This window comes from Cervus elaphus, chromosome 12 (assembly GCF_910594005.1).
Source record: "Cervus elaphus chromosome 12, mCerEla1.1, whole genome shotgun sequence".
In the NCBI taxonomy this organism is placed as follows: domain Eukaryota; kingdom Metazoa; phylum Chordata; class Mammalia; order Artiodactyla; family Cervidae; genus Cervus; species Cervus elaphus.
The window spans coordinates 96,590,619-96,605,114 of NC_057826.1; the positions used below are offsets into that span (position 1 = coordinate 96,590,619).

A 14,496-nucleotide genomic window follows, 5' to 3' on the forward strand; every position below is an offset into this window, starting at 1 on the left:
ACTTCCAAGTACCACAAAGCTGCTGTGATACACCAGCCCAGTCTGCCTTGGAAGATGACCAGTCTTCTAGTTGGCCTGAAAGTTGAAGACTTTCAGTTTTAAAACCAAGACAGTCGGGGCCAACTGAATAGCTGGTCACGCTAGCATTGCCTTCCCTCCCTCTGCAAGACAAGTCACGTTCTTGTGAGTTTTGCTTCTGAAGTGCATTCCCAGTGTTAACACCTATGCTTCCTTGAAATTAATGACGTAGGCCAGTGCTGCCTGAAGTGTGGTCCATGAACCGGCAAGTATTTGCATCACCTGAGAGCTTGTGAGAAATGGGATCTGGAAAAATTCTAACAGATGTTATCTGAGATTCGGGCCTAGAAATCTGTGTTTTGAAAAACAGGAATTTGAGAAGCATTGGTCTGGCTTGTCATGCTTTCATCTCCATCTATCTCTACCATTCCACATGAGGCAAGATCAATTTCTATTTTTCAGTAAAATTACAAAAAGCAAACCAGAAAGATTCAATGCTAATTTACCAGGGATGCCTTGCCCAAGGGCAGCCAGTATCTTCAGACACATACGTGATAATCACATTTTGGGCATAGTTTTTACCAGCCATTTATCTGAGGGGCTGTATAAAAATTGTTTATATTAACAATAGAGGTTGGGGTCTGGAATGAGCGGTGTGCTGAGCACAGCAGTCTGGAGTTGGCAAGGCTCTTCTAGAACACATCAGAACTGTCAGTTACAAGTCAGGTGGTAATTTTTTCTCCAACCTGAAAGGAAAAAAGTCTTTCCCTTAAAGTTAAGCAGAAAACCAGCCTTATCTGGGACTGGATGCTTGGTTTTCAATTTGAATTTACAGTAAAAATCATTTAGGTTTCAGTAATTTAGAAAATAGATTCTGTTGAATTATCGTGAACTGAAGTTATTTAGGAACAATGACAAGTTCTGCTGAGCAAATTAACACCCTAAAATATTAACCACTTTGAAATAAAAGGAGATTTGTTGAAGGACTAACCTGTTTATATTCAACTGATTTTAACAAGTTCGTATGAATTTTACCTTCACATGAGGAAACTCATCCAAAGCGCTCTGCTGGTACTACTACTACATGAACTGAAAGTATAATAAAGCTATTTCATAAAGCACTCACACTGTGGTTCAGACCTTTTACAAAGTCAGACCAGCCTCCCTGAATACAGAACAAAAATTTTAGTAGTATTTCTTTACCAGTCAATTAACATATAGCTTGATCCTCAATACAGTGAAGCAAATGGAATTTTTAAATCCCTTTTGAAAACTCACCTTTGATAAATTATGGCTTTTATTTATCATGTGTTTTACAAACATCATTATTTAAATTTTTAAAAAGTGACGAGTTAACCAATTTCCCCCACACCCCCAGCTCCCCATAAAATAATCTAATCCAAGTTATCCCGGTTAGAGATCTGGGGAGGAGATTGCTCCTTTAGTATTTCTGAACTGCTACAGGCAAAACCATCCTCTTGCTGCACTGCAGGCCTGGCAGGAGGTGTCTGAGATGCCCCACCCACACATTCTGTGGGCAGCAAAAACACCGAATAACATCTTTCACAAAGATGAAAAACACAATAGATTTGGAAAACGCATTTTCTCAGCAACAAATTCACTCTTCCATGTTACAGTCACAGGGCCAGTCTGTGAGATTTACTTTCCCAAAGTAAATCTAAACACATAAAATTATTTGTGTAAATAACCATAAGCAGATTTCAATCAACGATGTAATCTGTATCGGAAGACTCCTACGAATTTCATAAATGACTGACTGCAGTGAAAACATCTCTGAGAAAGTGTAAATAAGTCATTCCATCTTTAAAGAGGTTCGAGTGACTCCTATATTCTTTCCCTTTTTAGGAGAAACATGCAGGAATACAACTGACTGAATCACAGCACTGTGGAACTGGGAAACGAAAAGATTCTTCTGTTACTTCCTCCACTTCCCCATTGCAAAAGCACAGTCAATGAACACAGTGCCTGTTCCTCTCTAGGGATGCTGTTACCACCCTCCCCTGGGCTTTGCCTCTTGGCCAGTGGCCAGTACCACGATGGAGTCCTAGAGAGCAGAAGGGTGGCGCAGGGCTAACTGAGTGGGATCAGTCATCGGTGTAAGTCTATATAGAGCACAGGGCCCAACAGGGAAGCTAAACTTGCCCATCAAAACCAAGGAGGAAAACTCAGAATCATGACTAAACCCCAGTTCACAAGGGTGGTGAACTCAACAGACCCCTGCACGGGGACAGTGGGGGAGGCTGGAAGGACAGATCATGGCCCAAGACAGCCTGACTTATGTAAACACAACTGTTCAATGGAGTCTTAGATTGCATTCATAAAATGAGTAGTAATCACTACCTACCTTATACAGTTGTTACAAAAATCAAATGAAAGAATTCAAAGTGAACCTGATTTGTGAAAGTGAGTCACTCAGTCATGTCTGACTCTTCACCGCCCCATGGACTATTCAGTCCACAGAATTCTCCAGGGGATCTTCCCAACCCAGGGATCAAACCCAGGTCTCCCTCATTGCAGGCAGATTATTTACCAGCTGAGCCACCAGGGAAGCCCAAGAATACTGGAGTAGTAGCCTATCTCTTCTCCAATTGATCTTCCCAACACAGGAATTGAACTGGGGTCTCCTGCATTGCGGATGGAATCTATACCAACTGAGTTATCAGGGAAGCCCGAACCTGATTTGTACATTGTAAATATATTTGCAAATACCATCACTATTACTAAGACAGTCTGGGACCTGGGACCTGGACACTTTACCTGCTTGCATCTAGACAAAGGGCTTCTATGGCAACAGAATACAAAGGAACTGTAAGGGACTAAAAATAACTGTGGCTTGTGCAGTCAGAGAAAATCACAAACAGTAAGGTACAAACGCCACAAAGCAACTGCCATTCCTGAGGTGTGAGGAACAAAAACAGCATACTGGGCATGCAGCCCGCACAAAGCACCACCACAGGTGTGAGCAGGCCACAGAAGTCAGCCGGCCAGCCCAACCCGTGGACCTGCCCTACCCTCACCCCACTTAAGGAACCAGCCCATCCTCCTGGAGAGCATGCAAGGGCACCTGTTACTTGCTTTCATTCCCTTGTGCTGCAGCATGAACCCCAATAAAGCCTTGCTTGAAATTCTCATCTGGCCTCTTCTCAATTTCTATTGACTAAAGAGTCCAAGGACCCAGATCGGTAACATTACTATGTTCACACCATTCTTGCCAGCGCTCGGCAGAAGTGGGGGTGTGGAGGTCTGGACCAGAAGTAATCCTATAAATATGTGAATTGTCATTGTCGGTTTATTTGTCTGCCTTCCTAACTAGACTGTGATTTCCTTGAAAGCAGGGGCTGTGTCTTAGTCATCACTGTATCTCCATTTACATAGTAAGACATTCAATCACAGTTTTTGAAATGCTGAATGAATAAATTCTGAATCCTCACTGTTATTCAGACTCCTGGCTGGCCAAGAATTATGTACAGTGGAATACTACATGGCGTAATGTGAGGAATGAGACAGCAAATGCCCACATGCCCAGGAAATGTTTCCTTTGCCAAAAATGCCTACTACCTCACTGCCAGAGCACAGGTGCCTCTGGATATGGAGCCTAGATTCTCAGAATTACAAGCATTTCCTTGAAGTTGGTCAATAAAGGAGGCACTGACGTCTTAGAAAATAAGAATATCTAAACTGTGAAAGTCACTCAGTCGTATCCAATTCTTTGTGACCCCAAGGACTATACAGTCCATGGAATTCTCTTTACCAGCTGAGCCACCAGAGAAGCCCAAGAATACTGGAGTTGGTAGCCTATCCCTTCTCCAGTGGATTTTCCCAACCCAGGAACTGAACTGGGGTCTTCTGCATTGCAGGTGGATTCTTTACCAAGGGAGCTATCAGGGAAGCCCAATACCTAAACTTTACAGTGTCCCTATTTTATGCCGGGTACAGTGCTTAGAAGCTTCAAACCATTACCTTCTTTAAAACTCACAGTGACAACATAAGGGAGGTTTGGTTATTTTCTGCATTTGACAGATGAAAAAACTGAGTCTCTGAGAACTGACCTCCCAAGCTATATGCGTTAGAGCCCGAAATGAATTCCAGTTGATTTTATTCCAAAGTTTACATTCTTAAGCAATACTATATCCAGCTGTCTGAGGAAAGAGAGGACTTTGTGTGTTTATCTTTAGTGAGAAGGAGATGATCTCATCCTGATCATCTTAAAGCCAAACAAAAAGAGGAATTCTTCCTCTTCCCTCCTCCTTTTCACAATTCCCGTGCACTGTCCCTTAAGCCAGTCTCTGTGCTTGCACCAGCGATACACCAATGAATAGACACAAGGGCATCGCCAAAAGAAAGGAGACAGGTCAGTGAAGAGCTGTGAACTGCGATGTGCAAGGGTGGTTGCTGGGGAACCAGATGGCAGCAGGCGTGAAACGGTGGCACGGGAGACCCTTGCAGGCACAGGTCAGGGAGGTCAGCTCAAGCCTGGCTTTGGAGGGCGTCGTGCGGGCCAGTGCTGCTCAGGAGGCCCCGTGGGACGATGGGATGGGGTGTCTGAGATCGGAAGGCCACAGAGGGCAGCACAGCTTGAGGTCTTGTGGACCTGGGGCATATGAGAAGATTGTGGCCAGCCCCAAGGTGATTATCAATACGCCTGTAATATACACTGGACTTGACCCCAAATCCATGGCTCCATTTGTAACAACTCCCTTGCGTTTCTTTTGGTTCAGCCTCTGGGTCCTCTCTCTTGCTGATTTCACCTGTCCCTGCCCCAACAAGCTCTGCTGCGGTCCTGGCTGAGTACCTGTGCCAGCATTGGCCTCCCTGACCCTCAGGGCTCTCCCGGCCATCCTTTTCCTTCAGTCTCTGCTGCTGCTGCTGCTGTTAAGTCACTTCAGTCGTGTCCGACTCTGTGTGACCCCATAGATGGCAGCCCATGAGGCTCCCCCATCCCTGGGATTCTCCAGGCAAGAACACTGGAGTGGGTTGCCATTTCCTTTCCAATGCATGAAGGTGAAAAGTGAAAGTGAAGTCGCTCAGTCGTGTCCAACTCTTCACGACCCCATGGACTGCAGCCTACCAGGCTCCTCCATCCATGGGATTTTCCAGGCGAGAGTACTGGAGTGGGGTGCCGTTGCCTTCTCCTCCCTCACTCTCTAGTCTGTGCCATTTGGGGCTTCTCTGAATAGGCTCTGGGTACCACACGGAACAGTGGCTCCAAGACCCTGGGTCACATCTTCCTAAAGGGCTGGCATCTCCACTAGACTTGCTTCAGCCTCAGGAGGAACTGGAAAGGACACAGCCTCAACTTTTGGACACCTGTAGGGTCCAGTCATCTAGGATACTTCCTCCATGATCCTCGATTTCTCCACCTCTCCGCTGTTGATGCATCGTTCTGGTATCTATTCAACCAATATTTATGGATAACCTATTCTACTTTACCCTCCTCTGAGGATTAAAAAGACAAAATTCCTCTGCCCCCAGGGAATTCACAATTTACCAGTGACAATTTAAGTGAAGGAATTTGGACTATACCATCTACCGGCTTATACTTTGCACACTTAAGTCTCTTGCCCCAGATTCTCCTTCAAGGTTCACACTCAAACCAACTCCCTCCCTGACATCTACACCTGACTGTCAAACAAAATTTCAAAATTAATATACTTAAAATATAATTTTCTTTCATTCGCTGTAAACAGCATCAGTATCCTCACAGTCAAATAAAAAAAAAAAAAAATGCAGGTGTCACTTTTGACTCCTCTCTTTCCCTAACACCCATCTCTAATCCATCAATAGGCCCTGTCCATTCTACCTTCAGCATGTATCCCGAATCCACCTACTTCTCTTCAAGTTCATGCTCATGGCACTGATTCCCCCTGGGCTGCTGCTGACCCACACAGCCCTTAGCGCAAATCTCAAAAAGGTGCCCTTCCTCCAGGCCTTCAAAGCCCTGTGACAGGACATTTCCTGACAAGGGGGCAAGAACTAGATTTTGACCTCCACTTGACCTCCAGGTTGGTGCCCGCTGCGGTAAGTAACGTGCAGAAACACAGCTGCACCCAGGCTACCATCTCCTCCGCTTTCTTACTGCAGTGGCCTCTCAAGTGCCCTTCCCATTGTCTATTCTCCACAGAACCACAGAGGAGCCTTTGAAAACCTTAAATCCAATTTTATTTCACTCTCTGCTTAAAACCTTTCAATCTTTAGCTTGACCTACAAGGCTCTGCAAGATCTGGTTCCAGACCACCTCTCCTATTTGCTGGCCAACCCTGACCCTGGCTACCCTCCTCAATCTGAGAAACATCAGCCTCCCTTTGCCAGACTGAGGTGACTACTGCTGTTATTTCCTAACTTTCGGTTCGTCTTAATGTTTAATTCATCATTTCTTTCATTAGTTCCATGCGTGGCCTGTCACCTTTCATTATTTATGAGTTATTTTTAACAATGTAATAAGCAGACCTGGCCCTACCAGTCAAAACTCAGGTGAGACCCTGCCACTGACTTACCTCTAAGGAACCATATGGTCACCTGGCTTCTCCCCATCTAAGGAAACCACAAGTACAAATCTCAGAGTCTCATTCTCTTGCTTTCCTATTTATATAAACTTCCTATTTATGTATATGCATCTACATATATTCCTAAGTGGTAGGGTTTTTCATTAATTTTCAACATTATGAGATTTTCTTGCTGTATGTAATCTTTCAGCCAATTTTCACTTAATATTATATAGCTTGTATGCAATCATATTGCTATGTGTCACTGAGTTAATTTATTTTGATTGCTATATAATATTCCTCTTTGTGAAAATATTACACTGTTTACCTATTCCTTGGTGATGGGCATTGGAGTTCTCTCCAGACTTTCATTAAAACCAGACTGTTATGAATGTTCATATACATGTCTCCTGTTGAACAAATCCAAGAGTTTTTAATAGATATAAATCTAGGAGTGAGTTGAACAACTGGATCACACGTGTACAAATGTTCAAATCAGGGCACAATGCCAAACATTTCCCAAAGTCATTGTGCAGGTTTACATTCCCATCAGCAACGTTGGAAGGTCCTGTGGATCTTCATCCTCTTAAACCACTTGATATTTTCAAACTTCTTAATATGAGGCCAACCAAATGGGTGCAAAAGGATACTCAACGTGACTTCGATTTGCATTCCCATAATTACTAAAGGTAATAACTAGTACACGTTCACTAGCTATTTGTACTTCCTTTCCTCGGTGCTTTAAGGTCTCAGCCTGCAAGTTCCCACCACAGAGAGAATGTCCCTCTCCACTCCCCACGTGTAGGCTGCCACTCCCTAGTACAGACTCTTTTCTCTTTCCTTTGTGGCATCTACCACTGCCTGAAAATCCAGTCTACTTGCTGAATATATTGTCTGTTTCCCTTAACTAAAATACAAACTCCAAGGATTTTGGTTGCCTTGTTCACTCATCCATCTCAGATAGATGGATGAATATCTAATGACACAGATATATAATAGATTAAGAGTTGTGGTCCAGAGTCTGATGTTCTGAGTTCCAATAGCAGCTCCCCCACTTGATAGCTGTGTGATCATGAACAAATTATTTAAGTCTTCTGTTCCTATCTCAAGTGTAAAAAATAATAGTAGTCATTACTTCATGGGTGTGTTATGAGGTTTAAATGAGTGAATACTTGTAAAGTTCTTAAAACAATACCACAAACATAGTGAGTGCACCCAACCAGCCTGGATCTAAGACACTCCCTCTTCTTCCTCATGTTCTAAGGCTTCTGGTCCTGCAAAGGTCCACTCCTGCAGCCTAGAGGAAAGCAGAGAGGTGCCCAGGGAAAAGTTGGGGGGCAGTTTATTCTTGAGAAAATGGTCTGATCATTGACTACAGGAAGAAGTGCGCAGAGTGAGTGCTCAACAATGCTTGATGAATAAATGCTTCATAAACCATCAACCCTATCACCCCAGCACTACATTACAGAGTCACAACATTCCCGCCTCCCTCCCTGCCTTATGGTTCAAATTTTTGAAGAGAGAAAAGGAAACTTAGAAAGGAGGGTGATGAAAGAAAAGTAGGCTGCATCAGTAGAGTGGGGAGCAGGGAACTCAGTCAAGGGAGAAGGGAGGAGAGGTGGAAGAGGAGGGGCGATGGGAAATTTCAGGTCGCACTGTGCCATCTGCGACTAGCATAGAACCTGAACACGCCGAAAATAAGAACATAAGGGAGTCTCTCCACCACCCACCCACCCAGGGGAATGTTTCTTTTTAACGTATGAGTGGGGGCAGGGAAAAGATAAAGCAGAGAAGGCCTGGGGAGGGTGAACGAGAGTGGAAGACCAAGGCAAACTTCCTTTCACCATCTTGGCCGGGAGAGGAGGTCCCATTAAATCTGTGTCCCCACCCCACCCCAGCCCAGGCAATGTCCCCTTCGTCTCCAGCTTACCGTGTTCTGCAACCGAGAGCCCCGCTCCATTGGGCACCTTCCTCCTCTCACGGGGATAAATGCGGCCTCGGTTAAATGTACCAGGAGGCTAACCCCAAGTGAGACTCCATTGAGAATTCCAGCAGGTTCACCTGGAGAAACTGTTTCCATCTGAGAAGAAATCAGGAGTCCTGGCCAGGAACCAGCTGCCTCTCTGGTCTTCAAATTGCGGGACAGCTCGCCGCCTGGGAGAGCCCCGCGGCCCTCCCCGCTCCTCCTCTCCGGGGTCTCCGAGCACCCCCGGGGAGTCCTGGCGCGCCGAGCGGCCGGGCCGGGTCCCTGCCGCCCACGGGCGGCTGCTCGGGGTCCACCCTCGGGAGCCCAGCTTCCCCGCGCCCGGCCCTGCTTCAGCACCGACCTTGCTGGACGCTGGAACCGCTCGCAGAACGCCCTGCGGGGACGGGGGACTCCCTCTTTCTCCGTCCTTGGCTGGCAGGGCCGAGCCCGGACGGCGGGGGGCCGGGAATGCTCAGGGTATTGCCGACCTTGAGGCTACCGAGGGGTGTGCATGCGCCGAAAATAACACGCGCGCGCACACACACACACCTCGCTTGACAGTTCCCTCCCGAGGAAAGGAGCTGTCCAGAGCAGCACGGGGGAGGGTACGCCCCCCTGAAAGAGGACAGCCAACATGATTCCTCAAACCAAATTTGGGATGGTTTTCAAAGATTTGGATTTCAGCCGCTCGACTTCAAGTCAGGGAACGAATCCCTCTTGTGTATTTCAAGGCCGGATTTCGAGGGTTAACCCGAGCTCGACGGGAAAGAGAAGAGGGTGGAGGGATCCCCGGAGGAGGGGTGCCAGGCTCTGGGGCGAAGCGTGGCTCCGTTTCCCTTCCCAGCGGGTTCGCCATCACGCCCGCCCCGCCGCTGCTTCCCGGAGCTACCCGGAGTGGCGAGGGTTAAGGCGGCCGGCCCTCCGCGCAGGCTTCCCCGGCCCCGGAGCGCGCGCCGAGGGTGGAGGCGCGGGAGCGGAGAGCCGGGGATCTCCCGCCCGCCCCCTGCGCCCGGCGCTCCGCGCCCCGCTCTATTTATAGCTCGCTTCCAGCGGCGGCGGGGAACTCACCCAGCGGCGCTCAGCCTTTGGAGCTGGGAGAGCCTTCCACAGACAGGCTGTTTTCCTGAATTCTGTGAATGGCATAAATGTCTCTAGCCTTCGGGATCTTGATTGCTACTGTTCAGTACGTTTTCACACATTTCCATTTCCAGTTTTATTTATTTATTTTTAAGAGAGCCAAGAGGATTTTGAGACAGGTGAATTGCAGGCAGGCAGTTTATCATGCTGGGGACCTTTTGTTATCAGCTGCCCAGAAAAAAAAAAAAAAAAAAATTCCTCCATGAGGCTTCAGGCTCATTTCATATTTTCTGCAACACTCAACCTGTCTGGGTTTTTAACCTGTCAGTCACATGGTCACCACAGGTTCGAAGTGACTTCAAGGGCAATGCAGAATCATATCCTCTGCTATCTGATTGCCTGCTTACCAGGGGTCTCAGAGCTGGCTGTCAGCATGATACACACCTCTGGCTGGTTTCTGGGTCAAATCCCACAATGACACCCCTCCCCCCATTAAAAAAAACATGGCTGATTCATGTCAATGTATGACAAGACCCACTGCGGTATTGTAAAGCGATTAGCCTCCAACTAATAAAAATAAATGAAAAAAAAAAAAAAAACAGGCCAGTTACGGGGTCATGTCCTGGTTCCTGGCCCCAATGGATCCTGGTGACACAGGAGAAAGCATCATCCGCTGCTCTGAGTCCTGCCTTTAGCCTAACAGGGAGCACAGTGCGCAGTCTGCAAGGCCCTAAACTGATACCTGCCTCCCAAGCCCCTTCTTTCCAGTGAAAGTGAAAGTGAAGTCGCTCAGTGTGTCTGACTCTTTGCGACCCAGTGGACTGACTGTAGCCTGCCAGGCTCCTCTGTCCATGGGATTTTACAGGCATGAACACTGGAGTGGGGTGCCATTGCCTTCTCCAGTACTCCTTCCCAAAACAGTTCTGGAGCGCCCAGCCTGTGCAACTACCCGAAGGACTCCTGGGTGCTTCAGAGGGGCTTCAAACATCTGCCCTCACAGACCTTTACCGGGGGGCTCTGTCTGTCCGCTAGGCGTGGGGGGAGCATGGGCCCCATCACAGGGCACTCCTCCAGTTCTGACTGGGGGTGCTAACCCCATCCAGCCTCACCTCTTCTTCCCTTTCAGTTTCAGGGTTTTTCCTTTAAAACTGATCCCCAAATAGTAAGAGGTTACTATTTATTTCACTGTATTTAATCAGAATGATCCTAAAATAAGGCATATAATTAATTTTGCAGTTATCTGTAGGCTGAGGGGAAACTCTTGCTCTAAGTCTTTGTTTTTGTTGAAACACTTTTTCCTGTATTCACTTTCCTGCCTTAGTCAGAACAGAGAGGGTACTGGATGTATTATTTCTGGGATGAGTCAGGACCCAGGAGTGCATCGGGGAAATATAAGAGAAGGGCTCCAGAGTATCAGCCTTGAGTTCACCTCCACTGTTTATATGCTCTTGTTGAATTTACTTTACTTGTGTGCTGCACTTCCTTATCTGTAAAATATGAATAATACTGCTAGTAAATACTCCATGAGGTTCTAGTGAGATTTCATGTGCTAGTCTCCTTAAATTGCTTAGACCAGTGCCTGGCCTGTGGTAAAGCTCCATAGACATTACCTAATATCGGAACTAGAGTTGATTTGGTTGAATTTGTACACACAAAGAGGCATTTTTATCTATGTAAATCCATGATTTCCTTTTCATTGTACTAAAGCAGATCCCCAAAGGCATTCCATTTACTGAAGTCCCTGGTCACTGACCCTGCATTTTCTTCTTCCTGAGAAAGAAAGCATCCCCTCAAGGCTTTTAAGAAGTGCTGCTGCTAATCTATAGAAGATACCTTCTGACACCTAGGGTAAAGAATCACCTGCTTATAGTGCTTCACTGCTGTCCTGGGAATAATACTTTATGTATGAATGGGTTTTGTTTTTGTTTTTTTTTTTTTTAACATAAAAACACCCCATGAAGTTTTCCAAGGGACCATGAAGGGGAAGTCCTGAATATTCATTGGAATGACTGATGCTGAAGCTCCAATACTTTGGCCACTTGATGCAAAGAACTGACTCAGTTTAAAGACCCTGATGCTAGGAAAGACTGACAGCAGGAGGAGAAGGGGATGACTGAGGATGAGATAGTTGGATGGCATCACCGACACTATGGACACATGAGCAATCTCCGGGAGTTGGTAGGGCCTGCTGCAGTCCATGGGGTTGCAAAGAATCTGACATGACTGGGGGACTGAACTGAACTGAACTGAACTGAACTGATGAAGGGGAAGTATTTCTGTTTACGAAGCTTAACACACAGGTTTGTACAATATGTTATTTCCCCTCCTAAAAATTAGGCTTCAGAAGGTAGGAACTGTGTCCTGTAAAGAATAGTCCTCTGACTTAAAGGATTAGTTAGCAACCCCAAGTTCATCCTCCCTTACAAAAGAAGAGAACCTGTCATTTTGAGACACGCAGCCAAATACACTCTGCACAATCCGGCCAAGGAGCTATAAAATAAACCGACATCTGGGAGCTTCCAAGAAACCTCCCCAGAGATACCTTGGTGGTGGTGGTTTTGTACTGTGTCAGCCTAGCTAAACTGGAGCAGTGTTTCCCAGGCTTCCCTCCTCTAGTTTGGTCCTGGACTAGGATGGGCACAGGAGACATTCCCACAAGGTCAGGAAGGCAGGACTGCAGCGGCTGCCATGGCCACACTAGGAAGGTCACAGGAAAGGCGGGTGCCCTTGCAGCTGGCGCACCATGGCACAGATCTGCCGGCTGGTCCTGTCAGCATGCCAGAGCAGCTGGGCCTGCCGCAGCCCCCTCCCTGCTGGATCCTGCAGCTTCTCTAGCTCCTGGAAAAGGTGGGTTAGCCGCATGACAAAGGGTGCCAGCTTTTCACCAGCCTCATTTCAGCTGGAGGCTTGGAGGCAGTTAAAGAGGAGAGCAGGTTCTACTTCATCCGCGTGGGTTCCAGGGCATCCTTGTTTCTCCCACCAAGTCTGTGCCATCAGTGTTCTGCCAGAGAAACAGAACCAGCAGGAGATACAAATTAAGAGTCATTATGAGGAACTGGCTTACACTGAAAGCCGGCTAGGTTATCCCAAGTCTGCCGGCAGGCCATCAGGAAGGGCAGGCTGGACCTCGCAGACATGAAGGGAAGCTGCAGCCCAAAGGTGGAATCGCTTCTTCTGGGCAGTCTCGGTTCTGCCTTTCAACAGATGGAATCAGTCCTACCCAGATTACCAAGGATAATCTTCCTTACTTGAACTGATGATAGACTTCAGTCACAGATACAAAATCCCTACACAGCACCTGGCTGAATGACGGGGGGGTGGCAGCCTTACCGAGGGGACACATAAAACTGACCATGAACACGTCCATCTTTCAGATGGCCTGCCCTGCTATCCTCAGGCTCAGGGCCCATACACAAAACCAGCACAGCAGAGCAGAAACACTTTAACCCATCCCCACAGTTTGGAAGGTCAAGTCCCTCAAATAAATCCCTAATTCTACTTCACTCTTGCTAGTCCTGCTTTTCTGATCACACTTGACTGACACTGACTCAGTAACATTCATATTTCACCTCTTTCTTCTCTTTCCAAAATCCTGCTATCTAGAATACAGATATGATGGACAGACCAGCCAACCTGGACAGGAGGACAAGGGCCACACTCCAGGGATGGTGGAGAGCTGAGCAAGAAGGACCTGAAACATGCAGATTGCTGGCTCACCACCCCTGAGCAGCCTATCTCTGCATGTCTTTTCTAGGAGAGAGAAATCAGCACCTGCTTTAAGTCACTGCTGTGTTGGTGTTTGTTATTGCTTTCAACAAAACCCTTTCTGACTGGTGTAAGTGCTACATCTTCCATGTAGGGATATACCACAAGTAAACATCAATTGGAAGACTCAAGTGTTGGAACATCATGCACTGAGGTAGGGAGAAGGGAAGTGAAGGAATGATTTTATTTTATTTTCATCTGCTTTTCAGGCAAAATCTGTTACTATTAATCTTACATCTGACAAAGGCAGTCAGTCACTCTGAAGATGTAAACCAAGCTTCTTTAAATTTCCAGCCTTCAACTGTCCTGTCTGCAGAATGAGACATTTGGACCAGATGGTTTCCAGTATACTTATAGATCCGACGTGTGTGGTATCAGCTGAGAACAGGGCACCCAGAGGGAAGAAATGTTAGGGAAGAAATGCTCACCAGGACAGAAATGTTGTTTGTCAGAAAGGCAAGGGGAACTAATCAAAAATTTTATCTAACAGGTGGGAAATTTTCTTTCCGGAAAACCTATGCAAACTGCTTTACATGAATTGTCCACACCGACTCGGAGCCCTCCCTGGACATGGCTTTTCTGGGGGCTCAGATGGTTAAGAGTCTGCCTGCGACACAGGAGACCCGGGTTCAATCCCCGGAGGAGGAAGCTCCCCTAGAGAAGTAAATGGTAACTGACTCCAGTATTCTTGCCTGAAAAATCTCATGGACAAAGGAACGTGGTGGGCTACAGTTCATGGGGTCACAAAGAGTTGGACATGACTAAAGTGACTTAAAACACACTCATTAATCTGCATTGAATATTTAAAAAACACTAAATGTTTTTAAGTTATAAAAAAGTTGTTATTCATACTTAGGCTCAATGTCTGAACATGGGTCAATTAGCCAATCAAAGTATTAATATTACCCTCTTGATCAGCTGCTTACTCAAGAATCTTGGGATAGCCAGAAAGAGGAAAAAGGGAAAATTATGAGAGAGGAATCAGTGAACTAAAATGAACAGGAATGGGTCAATTTAACTCATATGACCATTATATCTACTACTGTGGGCAAGAATCCCTTAGAAGAAATGGAGTAGCCCTCATCATCAACAAAAGAGTCAGAAATGCAGTACTTGGGCACAATCTCAAAAATGACAGAATGATCTCTGTTCGTTTCCAAGGCAAAC

General features: G+C 46.4%; 1 protein-coding gene across 1 annotated transcript in view; it reads right to left on the reverse strand.

Moving 5' to 3' along the window:
* KCNN2 (potassium calcium-activated channel subfamily N member 2) overlaps positions 1-9,418 on the reverse strand; it is a 477,213-nt gene extending 467,795 nt beyond the window's left edge. The window contains exon 1 of the mRNA XM_043920758.1: positions 8,452-9,418. The gene's annotated coding sequence lies outside the window, so the exon portion shown is untranslated. The remainder of the gene's footprint in view (positions 1-8,451) is intronic.
* Positions 9,419-14,496: the final 5,078 nt, after the last annotated feature.